A 9,148-nucleotide genomic window follows, 5' to 3' on the forward strand; every position below is an offset into this window, starting at 1 on the left:
CCTCTTTTCACAACATGCATGTTGCCTTTTGGTAACCTTTTCTCCGTTTGGGTAGGATTTATATTGGTAGCCCTTGTATCAATCAGTGCCAACTTAGAAAAATAGAAACCATACCAGATACTATAACAGAGATCAATTATTACAAGGAAATTAGTTAAACAAATGTTGAAAGACTAGCTCTGAGATTCCACGGAGGTGGTTCCTACAGGAAGCAGCTGCCACCTCCATGGTTGTGGGGACAGAAAGTGGGGTTATTAGAATCAAGAAGCTTGGTGGAGGGGCCCATGAAGCTGAGATTCAGATCTCTGGAGAAAAGTGGTCTGTCCAGTTGGTATTACAAAATGAGAAACTCAAAGGACATTGCAGAACTGGGACGTGGGCCTCTAAGTGGATGCTTTGCCATCATTTCTATTATCTCTGAGGAGAAACAATGGATTGGGGAAGACCCAAAGAAGAGGTGGAATTGGAACCAACTGCCACTGCCATGGCAGAGGGCCATTGTCAAAGAGACACATGCAGGCACAGCAAACATAACTGAAGAAGCGAGTCCCTTATTTTTCCACTAGCCTTCTAGTCTCTTAGTTATTCCTGGAAGAGTCTGACATGGAAACTTCTAGCAAAGGAGAGGTATAGTTGCTGAATCCCGGGCTCTACATCACCAAGCAGGGTTTGTCAAGGTGGGTGTTGATCTGAGAGATAATGGGTTAATGACAGCACAGATCTTTTCACCAAGTTGTACTGTTATAAAGTATTCCTTATAGAAGTACTGTAGAGACTCTCTCACCATGCATGGACACAGACATAAATATGTCTTAGAGCAGGGTGGGTAGTGAACTTAAACTAGGATGATGGGGATAATTCAGGGAAAATACCTAATATCTCTCTTGCCTCATTATGGGTCAAGAATTTTATTAAGTCCTTCAGAGTTACCATTTCATTTAATAATCCAACACCCTTGTAAGGGGATGAGATTATATCTTTGTTGCAAATGAAAAAAAAAAATCACTCTCAAGGGATTTAAGTAATTTTGTTCAGTGAGTAGAGGGTAGAATCCCAGCCAAGGTCTGTGTGACAACAAAGGAAATGCTGAGCTTTCTTTACCCACCAAAATGTAGAATAAGGCAAAACCAAGGAGTCAAAAGCACAGATACCCAAGAAGTAGGGGCACAGTAACAAGGGGAAGGGTGAGGTTGGGACCTTGGTTCTAAGGGAATGCCCATTTGGTCATGAAGGGTGTAGTGGATTTAGTTTCAGTACTTCAGGTCCTCACTCAACCCTGGCTTTCTAGATGGGGTAGTCCTCTCAAGGACTTGGGTTGTTCTCTTAACTTGAAGTTAAGTTTCTGCTGCAAAAATGGGCACCATTAACCTGTGGTTCACCTCATTTTCATACCTTTCACCTCTTGCCTCCCACCCTGGGGCTTTGCTGTAGAGCTGAGACTCAAGGCACCAGGGCACGTGGTCTGCCCCCATGCACGTGTAAGTCACAAGTGCAGGGGAGATAATACTCACTGAGCAAGGGACATAGAGCAATATCAGGACATGTGGGTAAGTTTCTCTCCCTTCCTCTTTCTGGAGGGATTCTTTAGATTTACAGATTCATGTGGTCTCCCTGCAGATAACCTGCAAGGTTGAGAAGACAGCTTGACACAAATTTGGTCCAGCTCAGTAACAATACTTTTGTACTTGCTCCCTTTACACACCTTTCCCCTCATTTTTGCTGCCTTGTCATTGTACTCCCCAGTAAAATGGTAGCACAGTAAACTGTGGCAAAGATTGTTTGGGGGAAAGGGAGGTTGCTGGATTGTGGGGGGAGAGTGCCAGGTTAAAACAATGGGACACACAGTTTTCTTTGTACTTGGGAGTAATCCCCAATATTGATTATTTTAAGCATTTAGGTGGAAGCTATAATATGGTTAAACAAGGTAATGAGAGAAGTTCTGGGGAAGAAGTGAGGATAGATCTGATATCTCTTCCTATATAGAATGAAAGTTTGTTATTCTGCAGATCAGTTCCTTAAATGTCCTTAAATGAAGCCTGATGTATAGCTGCTCTTCTTATAGAACTTTCCTATTGTCAATTCGAACTTCCATCGGTGTTCATGCAGTCCCATATTCTCTGTATAGCTGACTCACAATCAGAATTTATAACTGACTTCTTATTACCTCCTCCGAGAAGAGTTTGCTTGCCCCTCTTCTTTCTGCTGAACTTTGAGACTGGTAGAGTATCCACATCTATGTTTCAAAGATCATTCTGTTTCTATACAATATGGAGAGATCTGAAAGCAGAGACTATGTCTCGGTCAGTGCCAAATTTCTAGAAGCTCAAGGAAGCTTGGCACACAGTAGGCAGGAACCTAATATTTGTTGATTCCAATGACTGAATCAAAGGATTCATGAGGAACCCTGATCAAGTCCCTAAGCTTTTTAATTACCCGATTGAGCAAATCCCAGGAGAAAACTGCTGAATCAGACTCATGTTGTATGTGAGTGTAATATGCATTTGACCATATGATGAAATATGAGGACAACACAGATTCCACAGTATTAAAATACTTGTATCTCTGCCAGTATTCACTGCTCCCCATCATATAATTATTTGATCCAAGGCTTTGAGAGCCCTGATAAAATGCTAATTTGGAAGTATCATACCAACATATTTGATCGGGTTAGCCTCAGTTCTCTGTTACGTAGACAAAGAAATGAGATTTGGACCTACTGAGCCTAATGCCAAAAAGTAATGACCCGTCCACCCTGCCCTACTACTTTATTCAAATAACAAGTGCCTCAAAGCCAAGTGGGGTATTTATTGGCCTCTAGCTTCCAGGAAAAACAGAAAGAATAAAGGGTGAGGGAAAGACAGAAAGAAAAATTGATTTGATATACTGGAAACAAAAACACTGAGTCCAAAACACTTTGTCTTTGGAGTACACAACAGAAAGGAGCCCATGACAAGTAATTTGGTGGGGTTGAATAATCAAGGCAGGAATCCCATCTGATGTATGAGGTTCTCAGAAGATTGTTAATGGCTAAGGGCAGCAAAGGACTATAAGGAATACCTTAGAACTGAAGGCCACAGAGGGGCACTGGAAAGATTTTTCATGCACCTCTTAACTATGACCAGGAGGTTGGCTTAGGCAACCTGTTTTAGAGTAAGAACTATAGTTACAAGATGAGCAGTCATTTTATTCCCTGATGAATAACTTCAGGTGCCATAGTGTTTCTTCTGGCAGGATTATATAGTACTTAAGAATGGGTGGTCTACATATATACCAAAAAAAAAAAAAAAAAAAAATCCGTATTTTCACATTGTGAACATTTACTGAACATTTACATTTACTGAACATTTACATTTATCTCAGCATAGTTCTTTAACTTCCATCTACCTCAGTTGTTGTAAAGTAAATAGCATTTCCTTTAGAGGGTTATTGTGAACAATAGGTAAGTAAGGAGTGTGAAGCCCTAGTCCTATCAGAAATGGCATGTGTGCAATAAACACTTGTTTGTCACATTATTAGTACCAGTAGGGTCCAGTTCTTGCAGGAAATCTTCCACCTTTATGTTTTGACTAACCAAGAATGCATTTTTAAAAATACTCAAAAATTTTTAATCCTCAGTATTACGGGCATCTGATCCCTGGGACCTAGAAAATAATCACTAGTATTCCCAAAGCTGATAAAAATCCACCATATTCTAAATGACCTTATCAAGTGCTGTCCTAGTCTGGGGAGGCGGGGGAGTGACTTGAAGGTGAAATACCCCGTTAGCAATCCCCCAGGTGAACAGAAAATTTAAAATAATATTCTAATGATTCATTGTACATTACTACGCCCCATTAGGTGCCTACATTACATCTTAGGGCACAATCAATATCTGTCATCTTGCTTATGGCTTTGGTGCTAGAGCGGTTCAATTTCATTTTGCAACTCTCATGCCCATGAAGCTGTAGCTCAGGTGTCATATGATAAAATATTACTCAGAAGTACATATTCACTCCTAAAGCAGAGTGGAAAATAATTGATGAAGAAGGTGTCTTTCCATCTGGTCAAACACCATTAAAGTGAGGATACGATTGATAGGAGAAAAAAGTAAGACCAACATTCTGTGAAACTTTTTGGTGAATCCATTCGAGAGAGAGAGAGAGAGAGAGAGAGTGTATTTTTGAGCATTTAAACTCGATTGCTATTTATGAAATTTTAATATAGATAAAACTTAGTTCACAAATATATCTATTATATAAAGAGAGGTACCAGTATGTAGACATATGCTGTCTTCTGTTAAAAAACAAACAAACAAACAAAACATTAAAAAAAAAAAACAAAACTAGTCAGTTGTAGACAATGGAAAAACCAAAGAGAGACACTCCAAAGTAGCCATGAGTAGGTGATAATAAACCCATTGTCATCATTCTAAACAAATCTAGTGAATTAGCCAAATAACCTATATTTTTAGGTGGTTTTTTATTTTCAGAATTGGAATGCTAAATGACTGCTTCCGCCCCCAATCCCCGCATCATGTGGGTGCACTTGTGGAGGAGTCCAGGAAAATACTGCAATTAAAATATCTTCCCCATACATTCTACCAAGTAGAAAGTCATTCAGGTTAATAGGAGCCTGTATTAGAATTTAAGTATAACTGGGAGGGTTAAACCCATCATCTTGTGTCTCATACTTTACTGTGAATCCTTGAAAATATTAAATGTATCATTTCTTTCCAAATTGAAATCTGATAGAAATGTGAATCCTGCTTAAGATAGAGGGAATGGAACACTATAAGGATTTCAGAACACAATGGGATAGGAAAGGCTAGGACCTTTGCCACAGTGTGGAGCTTCGGGAAGACAAAAGTCAATGTGAAAGTGTGTGTATGTGTGAGTGTGTGTGTGCATGAAGTATAAAAAGACCAAAGAGAGCTCTAGAAATAGCTATGTAAGAACCTCAAAAATGAATTTAACTGGCCCTACTCTTGTGTTTAAGGTGCTGTTGGCTGTAAGCACCGTTTGCCATGACTCTGGAAAAATACCAGTAATGTGCTGCCTTGCACAGAGAGGTTCTAAGTGCTCCTAGACCCGTCCAGCTTTATAAAAGGACAGACATATGCAGTTCTGGTGACATTTGCTTTGGGATTAAAAAAATACTCTTTGACTGTGGCTTTCTTTGACATAGGGAAGAGTTTGCTAAAAAGGACTATGAGAGAGTGGTTTAATTTGATTATTAGTATCTGTCTATATTATAGTCAGTGTTTACTTTTGGGGAGATTTGATAAACTATAGTAGTTTATTTGGTTTCCTTAAAAAAAGTTGAGAAATGTAAACACCTTAATACTGATATATCACACCTTGGAAGGGTGCTTTTTGGGTTTTAGAACAGGGGACAGAGACTCACACTATAGAACATAGACTCATACTGGAGCAAATGCCCTGAGATTGAGAAAAAGAGCATATCTTGAAAAGGAGAGAAGGATCTGGAGTCCCTAATAATGTATTGTTTTAGCTCAGTGGTTTAAGGAAGGAAGAGAGGTAGGTGTAGGTTAAGGCAATGAAACCATCCCACAGAAATGTTTTGACGGGGACGGTCTCAGAATGCTGCCGGTGACTATAAACATTGTGGGGATCAGTGGGGCTGATTGGTGCCAATCCTTGCTCTATTTTCTTTTATGCTGGGTCGTGTCAGATTTTGCACCATGAAATACAAAGCACTAGGAAGTTGGTTTTTTTTTTTTTTTACAATTATTTATCTGTTTCTATTTTTGTATAGCTTTGGGGGACTGTAAGGATGCCCCTCATATATTTTAGAACGCCTTTAAGGGGGGAAAGAATAAAAAGCAATGAGGAGTTTGCCTTGATAATTGGAACAGATATGTTTAACCAAGTGTAGTAAAATGAGTCCCCTGTTTTCTCCGTCATTCCTTACAGAATCAGGTGCTACTTCCTCCCCACTGTCAAAATAAGTAGGATCTTCCTCTAATTTAGGACTGCTTGTGGGGTGCTGTTTACTGTGTGGATTTCTGACTTTCTCAGTTCAAGCTTAAAGTTTAGAATTTTGTCGAAAGATACAGGTTCTTCAATAGTCTGCTATTTATTCTTTCTTTTGCCACTTCCTATTTCCAACTCATGTGTTGCTATGAGACGCATTTTCTTTAAACACGACTTTGTTTTTTTAGCTGTTCCTTGTTGAAGAACCTAACCAATTTTCTCTTGCTCTTGTGTGTCATCTGTTTTTCTTTTCCCAGATTTCAAGCTCCTCTTCAGTTTTGTTCCACTTGGTCTCACCTCAATGTCTTTCCCATTCTCTACGTGAAATGTATCCTCCCCACACACCAATTAAGGTTTTGTTCTCACTGTCCCACCTGGTCTTCATACCATTTCCTGAGCTACTGCTTCTACCCTAGAGTGCCCACCCTGCCTTCTTTCTCCTTCATGTATCTTACTGAGTTTTAAGTTTACCTTTATTCTTACTTGTATAATAATAAAAGAATTAACTGAGTGAGACCCAGCCATGTGCCAGCCACTGTTCTAAGCACTCGTCATGAATTGCATTATTTAATTTCTGAATCAACCTTATAAGGTAGTTCTGCATCCCCTTTTTACAAACACGGCAACTGAGACACAGAGGAGTAACTTGCCTAGTAACACAGCTGTGCAATCTCTCGGCTGGATCCACAACGAGTTTGCCCCAGTGCCTCGTCTTGTTCTCTCCACTGCCATGCCCTCCTGCCACCCTTCTCAGTCTCCTGAGACATCCAGCGCACCCTGGTTTCCTCCATGATGAACTTGCATGGTAGCTTTATTTTAAATCATGCGGTGCATTATTTCATTGTGTCTGTTCTGTGCATGTTCATTTTTTCTGGACAGTTATATAGCAGGATATCTTAAAATGAATTTGATACCTGTTCTCTTTTCTTTTCAAAATAGCATACAGTCTCAGTTCATGATAGGAACTCATTAAATACTCATTTGTTGTTGATAGATAATGCAAAGCTAATGCTCCTCCCCTCCAGTTATGCAATACTTGTCTTGATTTTGTGATTCACTCTGGCAATATTGACTAAGTACCTTCAAGTCTAAGTGATATATTATAAATGTTTTAAATTTCATGTATGCGATCTACAGAGTACATCTCGCAGAGAGATAGTGATAGAGTTAACTAGCATTCTGCACTGGCTTCTGAGTTGGGCTCCAGTACCTCTCAATTATTTGCTTTTATTCCAACATTTTTTAATGATAGGAGATACTGTTTAACTACTTTGGATTCTCCTTAGTGGGTATCAGAAAGTAAATTCTTCTAAAAACATGGATATTGGCTTTAAAAAACTCATTTTCACTGTTCTTTAGCTGAGTTACCTTTCTCTTAACCAATATGATGATCATGATTAGAAAATATCTCATTTTAATGTTGAATTCAATCTTAATAGATGGCCTTTGGGAACAGAGGCTTGGGAATCAGGCAGACCTGAATTTGCATCCCATTTCTGCCACTGAATAGCTGGACAATCTTAGCAAGAAACTTAGTTTATTATAAATAACCATTTCTTAATTCCTAAAATGGGGATAAGACCACCTACTCTGCAGGAGTAAGTTACTCCTTTGTGTCGGGAGGGTTGCCGTGAAAATTAATTTCAGTAATACATTTAAAGGAATTACTTAGCATACTTTCTGCCCTATGGCAATCGCTTTATAAGAAGTTTTTATTGGGAACAATAATGTATTTCTTGAAGGTAATATTTGATATATGCCGACTCATTTGAAAAAACAGCATGTAGAATTTGTGGCAGACTTCTCTCCCTCTTCCCTCCCTTGCTCCCTGGTTTTCTTTATTCCCTCTCTTTCCTCTTTCTTTCTTTCTTTCTCTTAGCTTTGAAAAAAGCTTTATGGAGGTATAATAATTTGTGTACAATAAAATTCATCCATTATAACATCCGGATTCACTTTGATGGATTTGGATGCTGTGTACAGTCGGGTAAGCACCCCACAGTGAAGAAGTGACAGAGTTCCATCACCCTGAAATGTTGCTTCACGTCCATCTGCCATCAAAAGCACCCTGCCCCTATTCCCATCCCCAGGCAACCAGTGATTTGTTTTCTGTATCTACGGTTTTGCCATTTCTGCAATTCCATGTATGTGGAACCATACAATGTGCTATCTTTCATGTTTGATTTCTTTTACTCAGCATGGTGTTTTTAAGATTTTACCCATGTAGTTACATGTAATATTTTCTTTCTTTTTATTGCTTAGTAGTGTTACAACACTAGTATGAATACATCGCAATTTCTCCATCCATTCACCAGCTGATAGATGTTAAAGTTGTTTCGGCTTTTAGCTTTATGAATAACATTACAATGAATATTTGAATACAAGGCTTTTTGTGAATTCTCTTTCTCGTAGGGCTTAGTGTGTCCAGAAAAAGGATACCAGAACTTAATGGAAAGCATTGGAGCACCTGGGTGGCTCAGTCGGTTAAGCAACTGCCTTCAGCTTAGGTCATGATCCCAGGTCCTGGGATCGAGCCCTGCATCAGGCTCCCTGCTGGGTGGGGGTTCCTGCTTCTCCCTCCTTCTCTGCCCGTACCCCACTTGTGTGAGCTTGTGCCCGCTCTCTCTCTCTCTCTCTCTCAAATAAATAAGTAAAACGTGAAAGGAAAGAAAGAAAAGTAGGGAAGAAGGAAGAAGGGAAGGAAGAAAGGAAGAAAGAATGAAAGAATAGCGCAGCACAATGTGCAAGAATCACAGTAGCTTTGTTCTGGTCTTTTCTCCACCTCCAGTGCTGAGATGATGACAATAATAATGAATGAGGATGCCCTTTGATTTCTTAGGCCTGCCTATATCCCTTTCTCAGAAAGGCTGCTCCCAGAGCCTCCAATTGAGTCAGTTACGCTCCCCCCAAACCCAGTCAGTGTTCACTGCTAGGTCCCCCCATGGTGGGTCCATGAATAAAGGAGCGAGACTGATACAAAGCAAGGTAAAGCAAGCTTTATTTCGTGCCAAGCATCAAGAATCAAACTGACTGTCAAACAGAGTGGTGGGGGCTGCCCCTTACAGAGAGGGCAACCCCTCCCTGCCTCACAGACTAACTTTTATAGAGCAAAGGCCATGTGGTTGAGCATGGCCCCACACAGGTGGCCAATGAGATTGCAACACTCAGAGAAAGCTGCA

This window comes from Mustela nigripes, chromosome 3 (genome assembly GCF_022355385.1).
Source record: "Mustela nigripes isolate SB6536 chromosome 3, MUSNIG.SB6536, whole genome shotgun sequence".
NCBI lineage: Eukaryota > Metazoa > Chordata > Mammalia > Carnivora > Mustelidae > Mustela > Mustela nigripes.